Raw genomic sequence first — 17,742 nt, 5'->3', positions numbered from 1 at the left:
AAATAGCCTACAGTTGTTATGTCTCTAGTCACAATAGACCAGATAAATATTATCAGATTAATCTAAAAACCTGCATGTTTATCATTTAGCCATTCCACTATTCCACTTCAGGTGAGAGATATAGGCTTCTGATATATCACTGGAACCTAATACATGACTTTGTTTATGATGTCATTAGATTTTCAAGTATTCCTTATAAAGTAAAAAGAGAAAAGTAAAAATATGACTATGTAATTCCGAACAATCCTACTGTTACTTAACATCAATAATTGTTATTTACATCCCTGAAAACTACAGTATCTAGTAAATAAACTAGGTTACTTATAAATAATGAACATGTGACAAATCTTGGGGAGGAAGTTATTAAAAGTACCCTAAGAGTTCATGTCCTCTCCTGAGCATTTGTAAGTTACTAAATATAACATCAGTCACAAAAGCGTACTTATCTCACATCATGAATGATATAGTCACAAAATACTTTACTTAAAACAGACTTATTTTGAATAACCAAATTCTTATTTAAAATTTATTTTAACCACTTGAAATTGACTACTTTGAAGTTTCTATAAATACATTTCTCTATACTGTAAGGAACTGATAATAAAAGAGGTTTTTTTCCATCAGTGTACTCCAATAGGATAAAAGCAAAATAGAAAGTGTATGTGTGTGTTTAAACATAAAATAGTAATTCAGCTCAAACTGGGCAGCAGAAAGGTTAAATGTTCAATCTGCTATTTTAAGATGTGGGAACAACTGTTTACTGTGTTGATGTCCTCTGAGATCCCAGCTAGTATGAGGAGAATTTCTAATTGAGAATGTCAGATCCACTAAAGTTTTTTGAAGTTCTTCTCCTTAAATGCTTCTTAAGCCACTGTGTAGGCATCAGTTTACAAGCCAGGATACTCTTGGGTGTTTCTGCTTGGAATTCTGCCTGTAATGGAACGTGACAGCTTCAGGTCTGTGTGTGTACAAAGAATACCTTTTAGTGAGAACAGACTAAGGACATTTTTATTTCCTACTGGTGAAAGAATCATGTTAAATTGCATCTGATGATGGAGCTGGAGCGATGGCACAGCCTTGCACAAGGCTGACTGAGAACGGACCTGAGTTCGATTCCTGGCATCCCATGTGGCCCCGCAAGCCAGGAGCGACTCCTGAGTACACAGTCAGAAATAACCCCTTAGCGTCACCGGTGTGGTCCAAAAACAAAAACAAACCAACAAAAAATTGCATCTGATTGTTATGAAGGTCTCACAAGCTTGCTTGATAGTTTAAATTCACATTTCTAACTAAATCTATAGGGTAATCAATAGTAAAATACTTGAATGGTCTCTTTCAAGACAATTTTTTTTTAACAACAGTCACCTTTTTTTCGGCGGGGGACACACTCGGTCACGTTCAGGAGTTGCTACTGGCTATGCGTTCATAAATCGCTCCTGGCTTGGGGAAACATATGGGACGCGGGGGGACTGAACCATGATCCATTCCTAGGTCAGCCACATGGAAGGCAAATGCCCTACAACTCCGGCCCCTACAACAACCACTTTTATTGGTTTAGGTTACTATTCATAGATGTATAACTCTATATAACTAAGAAAGCTAGGTAAGTAGCTAAGCTATAGTACAATAGTACAAATAGTACACATTTGATCCAGGTTTGCTCCTCAGTAAATCCATATAAATGTTTGGATAGGTTCATATCATGATAGGTTTGCTCCTCAGTAACTCCTAAGCAATGTCAGAAGTAATCTCTAAGCATATAGAGAGCTGGGTCCTGAGTGTGGCCCCAAATAATATTTTATACAACATAAGGTTCTATTGTATTAATGTAGAGATATAGCATTTAAAATCAAATATAAATGTTTAATTAATAGTTGGTTATGAATCACTGTGAGATGCTAAGTTGTTTATGATTGAGTTTCAATCACACAATGTTCCAATACCCTTTCCTTCACCAATGCAGATTTCACTCCTGCCCTCCACCCCATCCTTACCTGCCTTTCTGGAAGACAATTTTCTTTTCTCTTGCAATTTCTCTCTCTTTCTATTTTTCCTTTTAGGTACTTTGGTTTGCAGTATTGTTTGCATAATTATTACTGAAGGAATGCCATGAATGTCACTTTCCTTCCTTTAAGCACCTGAGTGACCTTGTAATGCATACTAGTTTGTAAATTTTCAGATGTGTTGGGAGATTATGACATCTAAAAACTAGTTCTGAAATCAGCCTCCCAATTTTATTTAGTCTGAGTTTTTTTCCTTCAGTTTTTATCAGAAAAATTGTAATCAACATCATACATTAAATATTTCTCCATATACAACTTATAAATTTAAAATTTGACTGTAGAGCTTAAAGTAAGTCTGACCTGAAGAAGGTCACCAATGATTTGAGGAAGTAAGTTTATTAAGTGAAGCTAGCTTCTAAAGTGTCACATCATAGATTTTATATTCATGGACAAATAACATGCATAAAGCAATCCTGATATTTATTTTATCTTATCACATGGAAAATGTTTAAGTTGTAATTAAAGATCATTCTAGTTTCTATGACTAAGAGACTAAAAGATGTCTGAGCATCTTTTGGGGGAAGGAAACTTGGGACCACACCTTGGAAGGGTCTTTTTCTGGCTCTGTTCTCTGGAGTGACACCTTGTGGTGATACTAGTATCACAGATACTAGGGATGGAGCCTGCATTGACAGGCCTGTATTGAAGGGGAAGTGCTTTTTGTCTCACTGATCTGAAATTTGCAAATTTAATATTAATTGTGTTTTGCTTTTCTATTCTTTTCATGAAACAAATAGATTCACACATTTATTAAATATTATTTGAATATTACAAATATATGTTACTAACTTAATAACAGCGGAAGACTATAAAAAGAAAAAGTTAATGAAGCATATGAAAAGGAAATTTTAGAATTATAGGCTAGTCAGTTAAGCTCAGAGATTCCCTGTCACTTCTATTAATGCTGGTATAAAAATAAAACTGCGAATGCTTAAAATTTAAGGCTAGTAGGTCCCATATATAACTGACAGGCATGTGATTTTGACAGACGTGACTATGATACATTTATCCGAAATAATACTGGTAAACTATAATAATTTTATTTCCATTAGGAAAAAATATAACTTAGTTAATGATTTTGTTCACTTATCATTTTTTCCTGTTTTATAATTTTATTTAAAAGCCAGGGTTACAAGGTTATTCATAATACATTTTTTTTTCCACCGACGTTGTTCATGATTGAGTTACAGTCATACCATGTACCATAACCTTCATCAGTGCACATTTGCCACCACAAAAGTTCCCCAGTTTCAATCTCACCCTCTCCAATGACTTCTCCCCTTCTTAACTCTGGGGCATACATATTCTTCTTCTTTCTATCTTTTTTCTGTTGTTGGGACTTGAATTCTGAATAAGAGGGACGCCATTTTGCAAAAGCCACATGGTAGGCTTCTTAGGTTCTGAGCAGGGAGAAACACCATTTTGTAAGGATCACAAGGTGTGAGCTATATGCTGGGGCTTCAGAAACCTATTTCCATAAATCCCGCCTCAATCTACCTGGCCATACCAGGTAGCCTATCAGGGAAGGACAAGGGAGCAGTAGGAAGGTACCCCAAGACAAGAGCCAATTATTTTAAAGATCATCAGAAAGCTAGAACCTCCCTATATCCCTATCCTATATAATCCCATTCACGACCTTGGGCAGGTTTCTTTCATCCCTCGTGGGAGAGAATCCTGACCGGTTAGTTAGGAGCTGTTGGCAGGCGAAATAAAGTTTAAACTTTACTCCTATTTGTGTGGTCTCGTCTCGTCCTTCGATTTCTGGACCCTAACACTGTCTCTTACTTTTTATTGTTTCCATTTAGACACTTCAGTTTGCAGTACAGTGCACATTTCCTGCCACCAATGTCTCAATTTTCTTTCCACTATCCTCCTGACTGCTTATGGGCCAGGCATTTTGCTTGACTCTTTCTTTCTCTCCCTCACTCTTTCTCTTTTTGTCTATCTATCTCTTTTTTTGGACACTGTGGTTTGCACTGTTAATGAAGGGGTTCCCATGTATATCGTTTATTTTCTTTCAGAACCCAGTTTTTGTTCAGAGTGATCAGTTCAAACTATCATTGTCATAGACCCTTCTCTACTTTAACTGCAGTTTCCACTCTTAGAGGCAATCTTCCTATTATGGAAAGGTACTCCTGGTCCTCATCTCTATTTTCTCTGGATTATTACCAAGCTCACTTTTATTTTTCTTATATCCCACAGATGACTGATATTGTTTTGTCTATCCCTCTCCCTTTGACTCATTTCACTCAGCACAATAATCTCCACATCTGTCCAATTATAAGCACACTTCATGACTTCATTTTCCTAATAGCTACACTACATAATATTCCATTGAGTAGATGTACCACAGTTTCTTTAGCCACTCATCTGTTGTTGGGCATCTGGGTTACTTCCAGATTCTGGCTATTGTAAATAGTGCTGTGAATAACTGAAGCGCAGAGAAAAGATCTGAATTGTTTTTGTGTCCCTAGGGTATATTCCTAGGCATGGTATTGCAGGATCATACAGAAGCTCAATTTCTAGTTGTTTAAGGACTATCCCTATTGTTTTACAGAAAGGCTGGACTAGTAGGCATTCTCAACAGCAGTGAAAAGAGTCCATTTATCCATGCATCCACACTTGCACTAGTTGATCTTGTTCTTTGTGATGCATGACAGTCTCTATGGTGTGAGATGTTACCTCATTGTTCTTTTGATTTGCATCTCCCTGATAATTGTTTGGTCTGCATTGAATTAAAGTAGATCCTCATTTAAAGTTGATTTTGAATCTATAAAGTTTCTGAGCTGTTGTTTATCCATGAGTTGTGTATTCTTCCTTCAAACCTGAAAATCTGGCTGGTTAAGTATTCTTGGCAATTTATTCATTTCATGGAATTTTGACACTATATTCGACCACAGCCTTCAGACCTTTAGAGTTTTTTTGTGATAAATCTGCTTTAAATCTTAAGAATCCTTTTATGCATATAATTCCCCCTTTTGTTCTGATGCTTTCAGTATTCCATCCCATTCTGTGGTTTTCATCATTGTGACTAGTATGTGCCTTGGAGCGCTTTTCTTTGACTTTTTTTAGCTTGTACTCTTTGGGTATCCAGGATGTCCTTGCCTGTTTTCCAGACTTCTCACCAATTATGACCTTGACTTTTGTTTCTTCATGGGTTTTCTTCCTGTTTTTCTGGGATTCCAATGATTCTTAATGTTGCTTCTATTTAGTTTTTGCAGAGTTCTATTTTTGTCTGTTCACTTTCTTTGAGGATATTTTTCATCTTTTGATCATTTCTGTATGTGTTCATGTTCCACCTCACTAATTCTGTCCTCAACAACTGACATTCTGCTGGTGAGTTTTTCATTTCATGAACCATGTTATTCAGCACTGATATTTCTGTATAAATATATATATTTTTTTATTTCTACTCTTACATCCTCTTGAGCCTAGAGGCTGTTTGTTCCAAGGTTTCTTTCAGTTCTTTGAACAGCCTTCCCATATCCTCTTTAAATTCCTGATCAGAGAGGTTATGTAGGTGGCTGATGTTGGTTGGGTCTTCAGAACTAGCATCTTCATTCACAAGGTGTGGTGAGGTTCTTTGTTATTTTTCTCATTTTGATTCAAAATGGTGTTTTTTAGTTCAACTCTACCAAAAGTGCTCAGCCACTGTCTCTGGGCTCACATGTCTAAATTCAATTCAAATGGCTCTTTTTCTAGTCTAAACTCTAGACACAGCCCTCATCAGCTCCTTCTAGGCTCACACACGTCAGTTAAAGTCTTCCTTATTATTTAAATTATTAATCCTTAAATTGTTACAGACCTGTTTGCTTTTAGAATTATAAAGGAGTCAAGTGGTACATACATTTGAAAAAAAAAGCATTTAATGGATTTTAAGTCATTGTCTTTTGTAATGTTAACAGATTTTTATGATCTTTCTAATTTAAGAGCAGAAATGCTTTTGAATAGATTTCTCATAAATGTCTTTAGAATACTCTGATACAATTATATTTTTTCAGATAAATAGTATCTTGCATTTACAATATATAGACATATGAAAAAATGTATTATAGTCTGTTATATCACTTATAGCATGAACTCTAAGTAATTTGATATTTTTGTGCTAAAAGCACAAAATAAATACAAAGAAATGCCAATTATTTATCATGTTGAACCTTGTCATTTGGTATTCTCTTATGAGTGTTTTTCATTAAAACAATTAAACTACCTTAGTTAAAAAATAATCTATATAACTATGGTGAATGAGATGGTCAAAGTAAGATTTTAAAGTATGGGTGATTTAATACCATCTTGCCAGAAATTCGCTTGGCTGGATCATAGACCAACATTATCGAGAGCAGATCCAAGCCATCTTTATCCAAATTCTTCGAGTGGGATGCCAGACTTCTTGGTTTCCACTTCGGGTATGTATTCTTGTAGTCCTGTAGCGATTCCACTAGGGGCCAAACTTCATTGTTGGGAATGCCCAAAACTCTGAAAATTCGGAAGAGCTGATCGATTTCTGAATCTCATGGAAAAGTGGCTTCAGTCCCTAAGCTCCAAATGTCAACAGGAGTAGAGTATCGAGCTGACTCTAGCAGTAGTTTTAGAGACTTAACACCAGAGTGTCACTACATTGTGTTTGTATATTCGAATAGGTATTCCAAAAGCTCTGGCAAGACCAAAATCAGGCAGTTTCATGGTCCCTTTGTTATCAATCAGTAGATTCTGAGGTTTTAAGTCTCTGTGTAGAACTCTTCTAGATTGGCAAAACACAATTCCTTGTAGGATTTGGTACAAATAACTCTTAACAAATGAGGAGTCCATGAACTGACCAAGAGGAATGGAATCCAAGTAGTTCTTCAGATCCATGGAAAGAAATTAAAAAATAAGATATAACTTGGTATCCTGCGTAAGCATATCTTGAAGACTGATTATGTTTGGATGACAAAATTTTAGCCTGATTTTCTTCATGGTCACAATTTGGCCTATAGTTTTGTGTCTGTCCTTATAAACAACTCCATAGGTACCTTCTCCAATTTTCTCTATTTTGATATAGTCTTCCAATATTACTCAATCACTGGCTATGACAGATCCCCGAGAGTACCCCAGACGCGCTCTGAAGCCAAGTCAGAAAAGGGATTCTTGAATGAACTATATGTGCATGTGGAAAAGTATGACGGTGGTCAAGAGTTATTTCTTACTTTATTTTTTTAAACTTATACTAAAGAATTTACCATATTCTGAAAGAATAATCTTTCAAAATCGGAGTTGGAATGGGGAATTAGGAGTTCAGGGTTTTGTCTTCTTAAAACCAAGGTGTCTATTAGATAAAATTATTCAGAAAACAGTTGGAAGTATAAGTTAACATTCAAGTGAAAGTATATTAGACTTAGACATTTTACATAGTTTGTGTGTAAAGATTTGAAACTTTGTAAGAGCCTTTAAGTGACCGTGGCAGAGGAAAGGAATTTAATTATGTACCTTGAGACAGCCAGTAGAGAGGTGAGGTGAAAAAGTTAAAGGAGGCAAAAGCCGGCTCCCTGTGTGTGACACCAGGCGGGGAAAACCCGTGAAAGTACACCGGCCCAGTGGGGCCCAACTGTGAAAAACTGTGAGTGTGACCTGTCTATGTCTGTCTACTGTCCTCTTGCGTAAAACTCTTGCGAGTGGGGCAAAAAGAGGCTCCAGCGGAGCACTGCCGCGTAGCGAAGCGGAGCGGCCATGCACTCTTTCTAAGGAAAGAACACCATTGCAACAAGAAGGAAAAATCACACTAAGAAGGGCGCTATATCACAGAAGCAAACATTTCTCTCCGGACTGTCTTCTCTGTTGCATGCTCGGGCCTAAGATTTGACCCAGTGTGAGGCTTCATCCACGGAGGACTCCCCTCCCTTAGAGGCAAGTCAGCCCATCCAGAAAGGGAGGAGCCAGAGGAGTGTGCTGCCTGCATCATATAGACAATGAATGCCACCACAACACGTAGAAAAACCCACAATACAAGTGTGACAATGGGGAAACAACGCAGGCCAGCATCAGACATAGAGAATGAAGATGACAATTCTGAGGACCAGATAATGACCAACCAACTAATCAACCTCTCAGATAAGGACTTTAGACTAGCAATATGGAAGATGCTCAAAGATCTCCAAGAAACCATGGATCGAGTTGAACAGAACACTAATAAGAACCAAGAAAATATGAAGACAGAAATCACAAAACTCCAAACTGAAATAACATGTCAATTAACAGGCCTGAAAAAGTCAGTAAACGAAGTGAATGACAAAATGGATAAGTTCTGGGACAGGGTATCAGAAGCTGAGAATAGATTTGGTGCTGTGGAAGATGAGATACATAACAATTCCATACAGCAGGAGAGATTGGACAAAAAACTTAAAGCAAATGAGCAGACAATGGAAAAATTAGTCAAAGAATGGGAACAGATGAAAATAGAAGTCTATGATAAGATCAACAGAAACAACTTAAGAATCATTGGAGTCCCAGAGACCCAGGAAGAAAATTTCCAGGAAGAATCAACGGTCAAGAACATCATTAAAGAGAAACTTCCAGAGCTAAAGAATATATGTGATCAAATCCTGCATGCCCGAAGAGTACCAACCAAAAGAGACCCCAGAAAAACCACCCCAAGACACATCCTAGTCACAATGACAAATCCCAGAGATAGAGACAGAATTCTGAAAACAGCAAGAAAAAGTTAAAGGAGACCAAGTCAAAAACTAGTAATAGAAGTGTGAGTAAAATCACATGATAAATCCTTTATATTCCAAGTAAAGTATGATAAAGTATTAAATTGGTTTGGAGAAATTAGTTTGAGACTATAAGAAAAACATTCGGGCCCGGAGAGATAGCACAGTGGTGTTTGCCTTGCAAGCAGCTGATCCAGGACCAAAGGTGATTGGTTCGAATCCTGGTGTCCCATATGGTCCCCTGTGCCTGCCAGGAGCTATTTCTGAGCAGACAGCCAGGAGTAACTAACCCCTGAGCACCACCAGGTGTGGCCCAAAAACAAACAAAAAAACAAAAACAAAAACAAAAAACAAAAAAAAAGAAAAAAAGAAAAACATTCATCAAATTTAAATTATGAAAATTACTGATAACCTTTAAAGTTTTTTTATCACAATGGTTTAAAAAATAAATAAAAGTTGTTTAGAATTGTTTCAAAAGACAGTAAATTCCAAAGGAAAGAGAAATATTAACAATTCTATAACAGATTGTATTGAAAGTTGTTGGGAATAAAGAAAGATAAGGAAGGCAAATAATGCATATGTTAGAATGGAGAACATTATAACATTTATATGCTAATGTGGGAAGTGGGTGTAGAAAAAGAATAATTGATAACACAAAGTGAACCATTTTTGAAATGCAATTTATTTAGAGGGCATTGGGAAAGAGCATTATAGTTCTACTCTTTTGTCAGTATGAGAACAGTAGATCACTGTTACCTCTATTCATCTAACTAGATCTTAGTAAAAGGAAATTTGTTAGTTTTAGATGTGTATCCAATAATAAAATAAAATTGGTTAGTTTATATTTATAATTTGTTTAATTAATTAATTATGCTTTAGTAATGATCTAGTTAATATTAAATTATAACATAATAATATTATTTTTATCATAGGAATGATTGGACTATTAGCTTTTTTATTCTTTTTTAAATTATTTCAATATTATACTACATGTACCTAACTTGCTTAAATAAATGATTTCCTTAATTCATCTGAGACTAATTCTCAGTTATGTCGTTTATGAATATAATTGCCTCATTTTCTGAAAATTAAAATGTCATTGTTATTCTTGGTATTTAAACTTCCCTTTAATTTTCTTATTGCTACAGGTCACCAAAAAGAAATTCAGTCTAACTGAATAATACTATCAAAGATGTAGATTGTAATATACTCCTGCCAAAGATTCTGTTTTACCAATGCATTTTCCTTGAAATGATACATCACAACTTATTTGTAGTTTGTGAAATTAGTCTAGTCAGTTGTTGACGCATAATTAAAAGAGGATAGCTGGGCCTGAGTGATAGAAAAACAACAGATGAGGCATTTGGCTTACACGTGGCTGACTTTGGTTGTATCCCCCAGCATTTTATAACATCCCAATAACCTATCAGGAGTGATTTCTGAGTGCAGAGCCAGGAATAACCCCTGAGCACAACCCGGTGTGGCCCAAAAACAAAAAAACAAAATGACATAATAAATAATAAATAAATAAAAAGGAGATAACAAAAATAACAAAAAAAGGAGATAACAAAAATAAGTTGCATTAAATAATGACAAATATTTTATTAAATTTGTGAGCATACATGTGTATAAATATAATTCTTGTGAAATATATAAATCTGGGGCCGGAGAGATAGCATGGAGATAAGTCGTTTTGCCTTGCATGCAGAAGAAGGATAGTGATTCGAATCCCGGCATCCCGTATGGTCCCAGGAGCCTTCCAGGAGCGTTTTCTGAGTGTAGAGTCAGGAGACATCCCTGAACACTGCCGGGTGTGACCCCCCCAAACAAACAAACAAACAAAACAACAAAAAAAGAAATATATAAATCTGTATATAATATCTAGCGAGTTGTTTTTTTAATTTTATTATGGTAAAAGTGAATTACAAATTTTTCACAGTAATATTTAAGGCACATAGTGACAATAAACGAGGGGCATTCCCACCACCAGTGTTGTCCTCCCCCATCCATGTTCCCAGCATACATCCCACATCACCCTCCTTTACCCCCGTAATGCTAGTGGAACTGTTCCCTACTTGTACAGCTTGTTGTAGAATGGGTATTGATTCTGTAGTCATTGACTTTGGATTTGGTATTCAGGTCTGATCATTTTTTTATTTCCACAAAATGAACATATGACTAGGTCTGGTCTTGGTACCATGGGGGGGTGTCAAACAAAAAAGAGAAAAACTAGGATGAGTCTGTCTAGGTATTATAAATATCCATTTAGAAGAAGGAAGGAGAAAAACAAGAAAAAGGTAACAAAACAACAGAAAAACAAAAAACAATAAGGAAGTAACAACAAAAGTACAAAAAGAATAAAAAAGAATAAACCAAAACCATCAACTATAGCAATAAAACAAAAACAAAAACCATCAACAACAAAACAAAAAGCAACAACTTCTTACAAAAGGGTTATGTTTCTTCTCTTTCTTTTCCTTTCTTTCTTTCTTTCTTTCTTTCTTTCTTTCTTTCTTTCTTTCTTTCTTTCTTTCTTTCTTTCTTTCTTTCTTTCTTTTTCTTTTTCTTTCTTTCTTTCTTTCTTTCTTTCTTCTTTTTTCTTTCTTTCCTCTCTCTCTTTCTTTATTTCCTCTCTCTTTCTTTCTCTTTCTTTCTTTCTTTCTTTCTTTCTTTCTTTCTTTCTTCTTTCTTTCTTTCTTCTTTCTTTCTCTCTCTCTCTTTCTTTCTCTCTTTCTTTCTTTCTTTCTTTCTTTCTTTCTTTCTTTCTTTCTTTCTTTCTTTCTTTCTTTCTTTCTTTCTTTCTTTCTTTCTTTCTTTCTTTTTGCATAGGCACAGTAAACATTGGGGAAATTAGAAAAGTAATTCCCTTGGCCTAAGACATACATAGGTTTCTCCGCCCTTAAAGCATATTGCCATGGAAACAACTACAGGGTCCATACTTATTCATTAACTTCCCAAGGTCTTTTTTTTTTCATGCCGGGAAACTTTCCACTCAGATGTGGGTAGGACATCCCACCTCTGTAGCTGGAACTCTAGTTATTTGCATAGGTCATAGGGAGAAGGCTAGTAGAGAGTTTTGCTTTATGGTTCTAAGAATTCTGTTCAATTACTGTTGTTGTGATGTCTTGTGTTAAATTAGTGGTTTTGGTTTTTGTTCAGATCCCAGGACAGAACCTAGGGTATAGTCATTCAGCATGGTTCCAGAATTTCTGCTCAGTCGCAGTCGTCAAAGTCAGACCTCTGGAATTAGGGATCTTGGTTTTTGTACAAATTCCAAGCCTAGGCTGAGGCTAGGGACTTCCTCATTGGTCCCTCAATAGGTTTTGTCCAGGCCATGTTTGTCAAAGTCAGTCTTCTATAAATATTAATTTTGGTTTTTGCTTAGGGCAAAGGATGACATGTCTCCCAATTGTATCATACTGTGGGTGCCCTTCCTGCAGGGACATCCCAGTTAAGATGTGGTTATTCTTTCTTGGAGGGAGACGCAAACACAAAGACAAAAAGACAGACATGACAGACAGATGAACAAAGACAGACACGGAGACAGACAAAAGTGGGAAAAGGATTTCAGCCAAGACTGAACCCAGTTCCAATTTATTGAAACTCAAGACCCAGCTTATATATTTTTGGGGGCACAGTTCTGCTCTTACCTATAGAACAGGCATAACAAGATCCATTAGCAAATGAGATCATATGCAGATAATGAGATCTGTCTCACTAGGTAAACCGATAATGGAAACTATCTCTGGCAGGTGGGGTTAATCCTTGAGGCTACCTGTTTTGCTTATGGCTCTCTGTTTGGTGCCCTTAAGTAACATTCAATTTCTCAAGGCTGCCTGCAGGTGGGATATAAGGTGACCTTAAATGTTTTACATTTAATTCTCGAGGCTACCTGCTTTGAGTAAAGTCACAAGGTCCAAAGTCACAAGGCCCTAAGTATTCTGCCTGTTCTAAGGGGCTCCCTACATCATACAATTATGTTAGGTGGTGAGATAGGACAGCCCTCTCTTAGGACAAGTTGTTGCCATTTCCTCATGTCAGGACGTCATGTTAAAACTGATACAAGTTGGTGCCTGACAGGCATTCGGAGTTTCCTCAGGGAGGAGTTTGGTTCCTGGTGCTGTTGCTGGAACCTGTGTTGGTTTCACTTCTGGGATCTGGGGTTCTGGATTGGACGGTCGCTGTCCAAAAGCATGGAGTCTAAGTTGGGTCCACATGGCACAAGCTCAGGGCGGGAGGCGACCCTGCTTTATAAAAAGTATATATATTATAATATGTGACATGGACAATTTAAAACCAAATATAGGGACTGGAGATATAGCATGTAGGTAGGGCTTTTGCCTTGCATGCAGAAGGACAGTGGTTTGAATTCCGGCATTCCATATGTTCCCCAAGACTGCCAGGAGCGATTTCAGAGTGTAGGCCAGGAGTAACCCCTTAGCTCTGGCGTGTGTGACCCAAAAAACAAAGAAACAAACAAAAACAAATAAATACAAAACTGGAGTATAGTAAAGAAGTTATAGAAATTGGAAATCAAGTATTAGACTAATAAAATCCATTTCAATCTGTTCCTTGATCATGCAAATCCAAAAAAATTTTCAGAATCATAGTTTCTTGATATATTATGATTCAAAGTTAAAAGAGACATAGTAATCAAAGGACTTGTAAATGATTCATAGAAAAAATATGATCTCCAGTAATTTTTCTTTAAATGTATGAAATGAATCTCAAATCCATGTATGCTTATTTTGAATGAGTGATACTTTCACCTGTGAGCTGATTTGACAGTTTTAAACTTAGTAACTGGCACAGTATTGCACCTATCTTAACAGGACAAAATGAGTTAGTTGATATGAGATTACAAGAAAATAAGAACTAATTTAGAATTTTACGTTACTATGACATGGGCTGGAGATATCCCATGTCATAGTAACGTAAAATTCTAAATTACTGAGAAGTGAGCTTGTTGTGCACACTGCTGATCCCTGGTATCACATATATTCCCACAAAAGTGATCCCAGAGCCTACTGCCAGGAAAAAAGCCCTGAGCCATGTAGGGTGTAGCCCCCAAACAAACTAGTACTATTACAGTAATCATTTCACTTATGAATATAATCGTATTTAATTCAGTTGCAAAATATATTCAATTTGATACTAATTCTTTAGTATTTTTCTCACCATTTTAAAGTTCTCATGCCTTCATTGTTTAAACTGATTTTATTTATTTTATCTTCTTTTGGGGGAGGAGTGATATCACATGCAAAGGCTATTTCTGGCTCTGTGCTTAAAAGTCACTCCTGGTGATGCCTTTTTATAAAATGTCTGTGAACAAATGTTTAGTTAGATAATACAAATTTGCCTTTGATCATTTTGTATGTTTCTTTAGCAAGGCTTTCTCATCATTGCTAGTTCATTTAGTTCCTCTTAAATATCTTTGTTGTTCTAGATATTTATCTTGTGTTTAGAATATATTAATACATTTAACTAAATAAATAAATATTAAAATGCTCTCTTATTGTGGCACTTTTAAATTAGATATAGCATATTATGTAAAAAAAAAAACACAAAAGATATAATCATTAGTGACCAGGTGACATTTTCACGCATAGAATAGAAAGAAAAGCATATTTGTTTTGTTTTGTTTTGTTTTTGGGCCACACCTGGTGACACTCAGGGGTTACTCCTGGCTATGTGCTCAGAAATCGCTCCTGGCTTGGGGGACCATATGGGACACTGGGGGATCAAACGGCAGTTCGAACTAGGCTAGTGCCTGCAAAGCAGATGCCTTACCACTTGTGCCACTGCTCTGGTCCCAAGAAAAGCATATTTTAAATGGTGAATTTAGTTAAGACCTTGCACTTTATATCTAAATAGAATTTAAAAAAAAGTAATAGTAAAGTGTTGCTTCTAGGCTAAAGAACAGATAGTGTAAGTAAGATAAACTCTAAAATTCATTCAATGTCCTTTTCAATAAAATCAAAAAATGTTTAAGCACATTTCTGTTCCATGTTATATGTTAAACTAGAAAAGTACTAAATGTATAGAAAATGTATTAATTAGGTATGATTCCCCCTATTATTTCATTCTATCACATAAGTTGTTTTGCTTTGCTTTTTGATAAATTTTTTAAATATAAATTTCAAAAATAGAAAGTACTGACATAACCCTTAAGGATATTTTATACTAAGCACTAACTTTGAACTAACATTGCTTCTTCTGCAAGGAGAACTGAGTGGATGAAATTCTGGAAATTAAAAATAAAATCACTGTTATTTTCTCTGCATATTTTTTATATTCTTTGCTCTAAATGCTTTGTTTAATAGTTACAATTTCAGAATAGGTTTTCCTTTTACCCATTAAAGACCTCAGTTTTTCTGGGGAAAGTTTGAGAAATATATGTACTGACTTTGTTTTAGGACTGCAGAGGAAATGCTAGACTTTTCTCCTCTCTCTGGTATAATATATTAGCTTCATTTTCTTTTTTTTTTTTTTTTTTTTGGTTTTTGGGCCACACCCGGTGATGCTCAGGGGTTACTCCTGGCTATGCGCTCAGAAGTCGCTCCTGGCTTGGGGGACCATATGGGACGCCGGGGGATCGAACCGTGGTCCGTCCTAGGGTAGCGCAGGTAAGGCAGGCACCTTACCTTTAGCGCCACCGCCCGGCCCCTAGCTTCATTTTCTTATATTTTTGAAACAAATCAGAATTTGTGTAGGGCTTCTTGGGAAGATGATGGCTAGATTGAAATAGAAGAAGTGTTTTAGACCTCATTACCTCTAGAGGAGTTTTAAGTTTCTAATGTCTTCAGTAGAAAATATATACCAAATATAATAATCCCAAATTATTATAATATTATATTATATTTTATAAAATATTATATTATAATTAAAGAAATAATTTAAATCATGTATTTGTTCAACCATTTTCCAGTATCTGTTTATAAAGTAAAATTAGACATTTGGTTTCTAATATATATATATATATATATATATATTTTGGTTTTGGGGCCACACCCGGCGGTGCTCAGGGGTTACTCCTGGCTGTCTGCTTAGAAATAGCTCCTGGCAGGCACAGGGGACCATATGGGACACCGGGATTCGAACCAACCACCTTTGGTCCTGGATTGGCTGCTTGCAAGGCAAACGCCGGTATGCTATCTCTCCGGGCCCCTAAAATATATTTTTTATCTTTCCAAGATGGTAATAAAGTAGCACTATTACTCTACTTTCATTCTACCAACTATTTTTTTAAGTTTAGTTTTAGGAGAAGTTCACATCCAGTAGTGATCTTGGTCTTTTGTTCAGGGATCACTCCTGGTTCTGTTTGGTAGACTATGTTTGGTGCTGTGGATTGAATCTAGATCAGTTTCATGTAAGCAAGTATCTTACCTGCTATGCAACCTCTCCAACCACTACTGTAATGTTGTTTTAAAATTTTCTCTCAGTGGGGGCTGGTGCATAGCACTAAGGCCTTTGCATTGCACTCAGGCAATACAGGATGGACCCTAGTTCAAATCCGAGCATCCCATATGATCCCCTGAGCCTGCCAGGAGTGACTTATGAGTGCAGAGCCAGGAGTAACCCCTGAGCATCACCGGGTGTGACCCCAAAACAAACAAAAACATTTCTCTCAGGTGAACTCACTGCAGAGAATTGTAGCATTTAATCTCTAAAAAAAAGTCTTCACAATAATGATAAGAACAGTTGATGGGATTGAACAACTTAAAATTGGAATGCATTTCTTAAACAAATATTTATGGGCATAGTAAGCATTCATAAAGTGGTTTAAGGACTGATAAAGGTAGGACAGTGAAATTTCTCAAATATTATATATGTTCAAAAAGCATACATTTATAGCTATGATCGTAGGTAAACATTATTAATATATGTAGGTTTCCCCTTATTAAATATTGTCTTTTTGAAATAAGTCTTTTTGTTCATGATGTCAATAAGGGTTCACAAATAGACTGAATAACGAGGCAAAAATTGAAAATTCACTTCTGGTGAAGAAAAAAGTTAGAAAATAGATTCTCAAGGCACACTATGATTTTCAAGTTTTCAGGAAAGTTGGATAGGAATGCTGAATGTTTGACAAAAGAAATATATGCTAGTTTAGAGTATAGGGTAACTGTGACAATATAAAAACTAGGAAAAGATAAATATAAAAAAGGGGGGGGCCATAAGTAGTGAAATAATTCTGGCTTAAAGACTTGGAAACTATGTCAAACAAGAAAAATATGAGATAAAAAAACGAATAAGCAAGTTACAGGTATCAGGTAACAAAAATAGTACCACAGAAGCAAATAGAGTGAATAAGAATATTCAAATAAGTGAGTAAGAATAGAGTGAATGGAAACTGAGAATGTTAGGGTACATTATACTCTATAATTGAAAGTGAATTATAACTACATTTTGCTGTTCCAAATGGCAGAACTTAGCACAAATAAGAAAAAACAAATTATAAGGAAACTTTTAAATTTAGTCATTGTGAGGGCTGGAGAGATACCATGGAGGTAAGGCATTTGCCTTGCATGCAGAAGGATGGTGGTTCGAATCCTGGCATCCCGTATGGTCCCCGGAGCCTGCCAGGAGCGATTTCTGAGCCAGGAATAACCCCTGAGTGCTGCTTGGTGTGACCCAAAAACAAAAACAAAAACAAAATTAGTCATTGTGAAATTACAAAGATATTGACAATTAGGTTTCAGGAATGCAATTATTTTAACACTGATCCCTTCACCAGTGTCCACTTCTCTTCACCAATTTCCTGTCATTTGCCTGCTACCCACCAGTCTGCCTCTAGAAGGTGCACTTTATTTATATAATTATACATGTGTGTATATATAGCATATATATGTATACATAAGTATATGTACATATAAATATAATTTTCGCACAGTAATTTTAAGTACTATTGCTTTAAGCATATACATAAAATATATATGTACATACATACACGCATATATATATGTTTATATATATACACGCATAATGCC

General features: G+C 35.9%; 1 protein-coding gene and 1 pseudogene across 1 annotated transcript in view; one reads left to right on the top strand and one right to left on the bottom strand.

The window, feature by feature from the left end:
• Positions 1-17,742, top strand: part of ERBB4 (erb-b2 receptor tyrosine kinase 4) — a 1,143,943-nt gene that overhangs the window by 608,875 nt on the left and 517,326 nt on the right. The window lies entirely within an intron of this gene.
• LOC126012412 (cyclin-dependent kinase 1-like) lies at positions 6,317-12,969 on the bottom strand (annotated as a pseudogene).

Source organism: Suncus etruscus, chromosome 1 (assembly GCF_024139225.1).
Source record: "Suncus etruscus isolate mSunEtr1 chromosome 1, mSunEtr1.pri.cur, whole genome shotgun sequence".
Lineage (NCBI taxonomy): Eukaryota > Metazoa > Chordata > Mammalia > Eulipotyphla > Soricidae > Suncus > Suncus etruscus.
The sequence above is the reverse complement of the archived record's forward strand: the minus strand, read 5'-3'. Positions and strand labels throughout refer to the sequence as shown.